The sequence below is a fragment of the Elephantulus edwardii genome, unplaced genomic scaffold, assembly GCF_000299155.1.
Source record: "Elephantulus edwardii isolate Elephantulus edwardi_28Jun2011 unplaced genomic scaffold, EleEdw1.0 scaffold02311, whole genome shotgun sequence".
In the NCBI taxonomy this organism is placed as follows: domain Eukaryota; kingdom Metazoa; phylum Chordata; class Mammalia; order Macroscelidea; family Macroscelididae; genus Elephantulus; species Elephantulus edwardii.
Genome location: NW_006402061.1, coordinates 1 through 6,390, shown reverse-complemented (window position 1 = coordinate 6,390; position 6,390 = coordinate 1). Strand labels below are relative to the sequence as shown.

Here is a 6,390-nt window from a genome sequence, read left to right as displayed (position 1 = left end):
GTTCCTGGAGTTGAGTGATGCTGCCATTGCTGACTTGGTTCTGGTAAGCCCAGATGTGTAGAGAGCTGCTCACACTACCTTCATCCGGGACATTTTGCCTTTCCAGACATGGGTGTCATCAAGATTGTGGACAAAAAGGGTGCTGGTGCCGCCTGAGTCACCAGTGTTCTCAGAAAAGTCAGAAGGTGAGGTGAATATCAATCCGCACACGCGTTGCCCAGTCTTACTGAGAGATGGAAAGGAGATCTCAGAGCTGATCTCAGAGCTGTTTGTATTGACCATTTAAGTTTAATATCTAAGACTAGTTAATGATAACAATGTTTTGTAAATGGCTTCTTTTTTATTTGCAATTTTTATCTTTTCATTTTAAAATCAGTACTTTTTAAACAAGAACAACTTGATGAAAATGTGTTACAGACTTTTTTACAATCATTAAAGCAAAATTTAATAAGGGAGGGAAAGTTGCCTCTAGTAATGAGGCTAAAAAATCATTTCTTTGGTTTATTTTCAGACTAAACTGGAAAAAATAAGGAACACACAGTTCTAAAAACTTATATGTCAAATGTTCACAAAAAGGACATAAGTTCCATTCGTTCAACGAGATGAGTAAGGTTCTACACGCCAAACAGTTTCCATGATTTCATCTAGTGCACAACTGTGCACGACAGGGACATGGACTCTGCTGTCAAGGAACTGACGGGGGAAAAAGGCAGAAAATAAGATGTGTGCATGTATGCTACATCGTATAAAAGAGAAGGGATGGTTGGGGGAACCATCCTCATGTAAGTGAGGGTGAGAAGTTATCAGGATTTTATTTTAACTGAGACCTAAAGTGAGCTATAGAGAGTTGTACTGCAAATCCAAAGGAGGCACCTCTCTTGTGGTTCAAATCCACCAGCAGCCATGTTGGATAAAGATAGCAAATCTCCTCCCATGTTTTTACAGCTTTTAGAAAATTATTGGAGAGCTGAAATCCTTGCCATTAAAGCTCTCAGCCTCCCTGCAAAAAAAAAAAGAAAATTATTGGAGAGTGAGTTATGAATCCATCTTACTTGATAACAATTACTTGCATTCAAAAAGGATGGAAAGACTCCAACCATCCTAAGAATAAGTTGGACAACAAAACCCTACTTCTGTGTAGTCCACCCCATCTCATAGCAACCCTGTATTTGGCTTCTGAGGCTTTCCATCTTTATCAGAAGAGACTATCTATCTTTCTCCCCCAGACTAGACAGTGAATACAAACCTATGGACTTTTTTTTTCTTCTTCCAAGGAAGTGCTTTTTATTTTTAGATCAGCCAAACATTTTTTAATATAAAAGCCCTTTAATTTACAAACTACAGTCACAACAGCATTCACACAGCAGGGAATGGATGGTGTCAGGGGTAGGGTATTTCCGAGGGAGGGAAGGTTTTCAAGTTCCTGACAGCTTCTCTTGCCCACGTTCACTGTGGCCCAAGAGAGCATGTGATCTTGGCTGAGGGCAGACCGGGGCTGCCAGAAGGAAAGGAGCCTTGACAGAACACTGAGGCAGCCAGGGAACAGCCAAACCTCCAGCATGCCACCCCGCTGCCATCAGTCTCTAGAGAACATCACATCCAGCTAGGTGGTAACAGGAAATTCTCTGGGACTGAGAGGGAGGCACATTTGTGTAGCCTGGGGCTGCTGGGTTTAAAAGGGGGGAAAATCCTCCTATGACAACAACAGTGAACTGGGGTTCACCTCCTAACCAGGATTCCTTGGCTGTAACTCCAGAAAGCTGAGCAGATCTATCCAGATGCTTGAGAAGGGAGAGGATGACCTTTGACCCAACAGGGCTGGAGCTTTGCCAGTATTTACCCAAGACAGTCGAGGGAGGTCACGGAGGTCTGTGGGAAACAGCCTTGAGTCAGTGACAGTCAAGGGAGTACAGTGGCCTCCCGGTGAATTTATAGCATGTGTGGTTGAGATTGCACACAGGAAGAATGAAGAACTGTGTACCCAATTCTTATAGGCTGGGGAGCAGACATGAGATGATTCTTCCATGCTGGGGTTGGAGGGACCCAAGGCCTGCTCTTTCTCCAAGGCCCACTGTGACCAGTTTGATGTAAGTCTTTCAGCGGGCCCACATAGCTCTCTAGGAGCCCTGGCTCTCGCCTTCAGTTGGTCCCAACTGACCCCAGTGGCGGAATGAGTCCCCACAGTTAGATGCATTCCATGGAGTTCTCTGGAAGAAAGCCAGCAATGGAGCCAAGGTGGCCCAGGTCCTTGACAGGAGTGCAGCTGAGGGAGGAACTGCTGTTTGGGGAAAGATCCTGGTTGTCGATGGCCTCTGACCTGTCTGTGTTGTTGTCCCAGTAGATGTGGAAGCGAGTGACGGGAGTGGGGGTGAGGGTGGGGTGGGGGTTGGGGATGGGCAGGTGTTGGAAGCCAAGATGTTCCTCTGGAGCTGAGAAAAGTCTGACTTCAAGGGTGGGTTCTCCCTCAGCTTGGGGTACTCACTGTTGACTCAATAGCTCGCTTGAATGAACTCCTGTCCACTGTAGGTGCAGGTGATTAGGACCACAGTCCCACCTACAGCATCGGTCTCCGGGATGAGGGATGGATTGGAGGCATCAGCCTGAAAGACGAACAATGTGTCTCCCCGCTGGAACAGGGCCGACCAACACGGAGTCTAGGATCTTATAAACTCTTCACTCAGCTGAGCCAACGTGAATGATCTTCCACTCCAGGTCATCCTCCAGGGCCTCACTGCACTCGAAGCTGTTATCGAACCGGAAGGGGCTATGGAAAGGGCTTGGATTCTCCAGCACTGCCATGTTCAGCACCGCCACCTTGGCCATCTCCTCACTGGGCTGGGGCTCGTGCCAGGATTGAAGGCTGACCCGGGGCCAACCTAGGGTCTGCGTAGGCTGTGCTGGGGAGAAGCATTGCCCAAAGCCATTCCCGCCACCTCTCTAGGTGGCCTGAGGGGACTTTTTAAGTAATAATACTGCAACACATAATGTTACCACACGGCTAGACTTCCTCCCTGGAAGGACAAAAAAGAAAGATAACTTTGCGCATGTTGCTAAGAGAGGATATTGCTTCAAGAGGGACGTCATGATTGGAAAGGTGAAGAGTCAGCAAAAGAGAGGAAGACCCTCAATGAGAAAGAGTGACATAGTGACTGCAGCAGTGTGTCAGAGATGAGGAGGCTGGCACAGGATATGACAGGACCCAGATCTGTTGTTTACAGGGTGAGTATGAGTCTTCCTCCACCCAACAGCACTTTAACAATAACAACAACAACAACTAGTATTTCTTGAAACACTTGCTGTAGAAGATCAGAGACTACAGCCTTCAACATAGATAACATCTCAACATTCAGAAAACAGTGATCCTAACCACGGAACCAGTGAGTAGTATCTAGATAGATGGGCACAGATCGAAGTTCACTTTACTTGAGTCCACAATCAACACCAGTGGTACTAGCAGTCAAGAAATCAAAAGATGTGTTACATTGGCAAAATCCACTATCAAGGACCTCTCCAAAGTGCTAAAGAGTAATGATGTCAGTTGAAAGACTAAGGTGTACTTAATTCAAGCCGTAGCTTTTCAATTACTTCTTATTCATCTGAAATATGGACAATAAATAAGGATGACAAAAGAAGAAGAAATGCCTTCAAACTGTAGTGTTGGAGCTGAGTTTTTACTATCCCATGGACTGTCACAAGAACACGTAAGCCTGTCTTAGAGGAAGGGCAGCTGGAGTGCTCCTGAGACATGAATTTGGGCATGTTTGCAGAGGAAACCAGACCTTGGGAAAAGGCATCATGCTGAGAAAGGTGGAGGATCAGAGAAGCAGAGGAGACTCTCAAAGAAATGTGTTGAGACAGTGACTGTAACAACGGGCTCGAGCATATCAGAGATTATGAGGATGGCTCAGGTTAGGGCAAGGTTTAGATCTGTTCTTCATAGAGTCGCTATGAGTTGTAGTTGACTTGATGGCACCTAACAACAGCAAGAACAACAATTCATACTCCTGGTAACGGCATAATTATTTTTAGAAATTTAATTTGTCACTGCCATAAAGGATATCTGATGAAGTAGTCAGTAGGTTGTTGTGATGCATGTAAAACATCAAAGACATGCAATGTCCTCCTGGGCAAATTACTGCCTCAGAAAGTCTACCATTGGTTAAAAAACAGGTAGATATGTGGCCCAGTGCATAGAAGGCTATGCTACTAAACCTAAAGCAGCACCTTTCTGGCAGTTCAAATCCACCAGCAGCCCTGAGCGAGAAAGATGGACAGTCTGTTGACACAACATTACAGCTTCTGAAAACCGCCTGAAGGGTCATCTATGAGTTGGATCCAAATAAAAGACAATGAGGGACTTTCCACAGGTGTAGGGTGTTTTGTTGTTATTTTTGTTGTTGTTTAAAGTAATGCTGAGAGGACTTCTGTTTCAGAAGCTGCTCTAAGTTATCTCTTTTGCTCAAATTAGTTTCCAAAATGCATGAAGAGAAATTTGACTGGAAATAGTTTACAAGTCTCCCTGAAGTGTGTTTTCCTTCAGAGTAGCAGGGTAGGACTTAGGACCTACATAATTTACATAGTCACAGTCTTTTCTGTGACTCCACATGTTGTTTTCATGTCCTGGCGAGTTGACTACAACTCATAGTTAGCCTGTGAACAATGGATATGAACCCTGTACTATCTTATCCTGTGATATCCTCACCGAGAGAGAGAGAGAGAGAGAGAGAGAGAGAGAGAGAGAGAGAGAGAGGATTCTATTGTTACAGTCACTGTGTCAATTCACCTTATTGAAGATCTACCTCTTTTCCTCTGACCCTCCACCTTTCCAGGTATGATTTCTTTTCCCAATGACTGGCCCTCCTAACAATATGCCCAAAGTATATGAGATGAAGCTTCACCATACTTGTCTCCAAGGAGCACCCTGGTTTCACTGACTCTACAATGTTGTTGTTGTTATGTGCTGTCGAGTCTCTTGCCACTAATGTACAAAAGCCCTAACTCCTGCTCTATCTGTGCCAACCTCATTGTCTCCAACACACCTACTGTTTCTCTTCAGTACTCTGGAGAGGTCACAGACAGCTGACTTTCCCAATGCAATTTGTCTTTTGATTTCCTGGCTACTGGTACCAAGAGTGGTGATTGTGTAGTCAAGAAGACCGAAGTTGTTAACAATCTCAGTCTCTTCACTGTTCATCATGATGCTGCCAATTGGCCCAGTGGTGAGAATCTTTGTTTTCTTGATATTGAATTTCAATCCATATTGAAGGCTGCAGACCTTGACCTTCTATAGCAAGCGCTTCAAGTCCTCCTCAGTTACAGCAAGCAAGGTTGTGTCATCTACATAATGCATGTTGTTGATAAGTCTTCCTCTACTCCTGATGCCACATTCCTCTTCATAGCGCTGAGCCTCCCAGATGACCTATTCCACGTGTAGATTGAAAAGGTATGGAGATAGGACACATACCTGTCATACACCTTTCCAGATTTTGAACCATGCCATATAATCATAGCATTAAAAATTATCTTAAACTAGGGAGGTGCATAAATGTCTGATTGTGTGGAAAGGGAAGTTGAAGAGTCAGAAGAAGAATACAACGGTGACGGCGAGGTGGAGCCCCGAGTTACCAAGAAATTGGTGCAAGAGGAAGATGAGGAGGAGGAGGAGTCCCCGCCTGTGTGATTTACAAGCCCTGAAAACCCAAGGGGCAGCGATGGATCGGATCAGACTCAATGGTACAAACAACAACAACATGATGGAAAGTGTCCTACGAGTGCGAAGAGGAGGGCAAGAATGTGCAAAAGCAATAGCAGTTGAATAATGAACACTCACTTTTCCCCAACAAAGAAATGGAATCATCTCATATATACTGTAATAGGAAAACCAGGATCTTAGTTCTTATTTATTTTTTTTTAAATACTAACTCTTCACTAGTGACAGAAAGACAAGTCATCATGCTATGTCATTATTTTCACTGTGATGGGGGGTGGAGATTCCTACTTAGAATCACCTCAACCAAAGCAAGAAAGGGGGACGCAACACTGTCGTGGTGTCTGTCGCCTCAGGTTCCAGGGCGGCAATCAGTTACCACTAAACGAGGCCTTCCTTTCCGGTGATCCGGTGACACAAAGCGGGAACCGACCACCCACCCCCATGGAGGGAAAATGTTCCCAAGTGGATGTTTCCGAATGGTCACCCTAGAGGAGGCAAATGCACCTCGTCCCCAAGAGAGCAAGTCCCCAGTGTCCACCTCACAGACCAGGGCAGTGAAGGTGAAGGCTGGGCCCACACACCAGGAGAGCAGCCCGCGGTCGCAGTCTAGTAGTCAGGACACGGAACAGGGAAGCTGCATGTCCACAACTACAACTGAACCACCGTGCACGTTCCCTGCC

At 45.4% G+C, this 6,390-nt stretch overlaps 1 pseudogene; it reads right to left on the bottom strand.

Annotated features, from left to right (window-relative positions):
• Positions 1-2,184: 2,184 nt before the first annotated feature.
• On the bottom strand, positions 2,185-2,823 carry LOC102869191 (annotated as a pseudogene).
• Between the last annotated feature and the right edge of the window lie 3,567 nt (positions 2,824-6,390).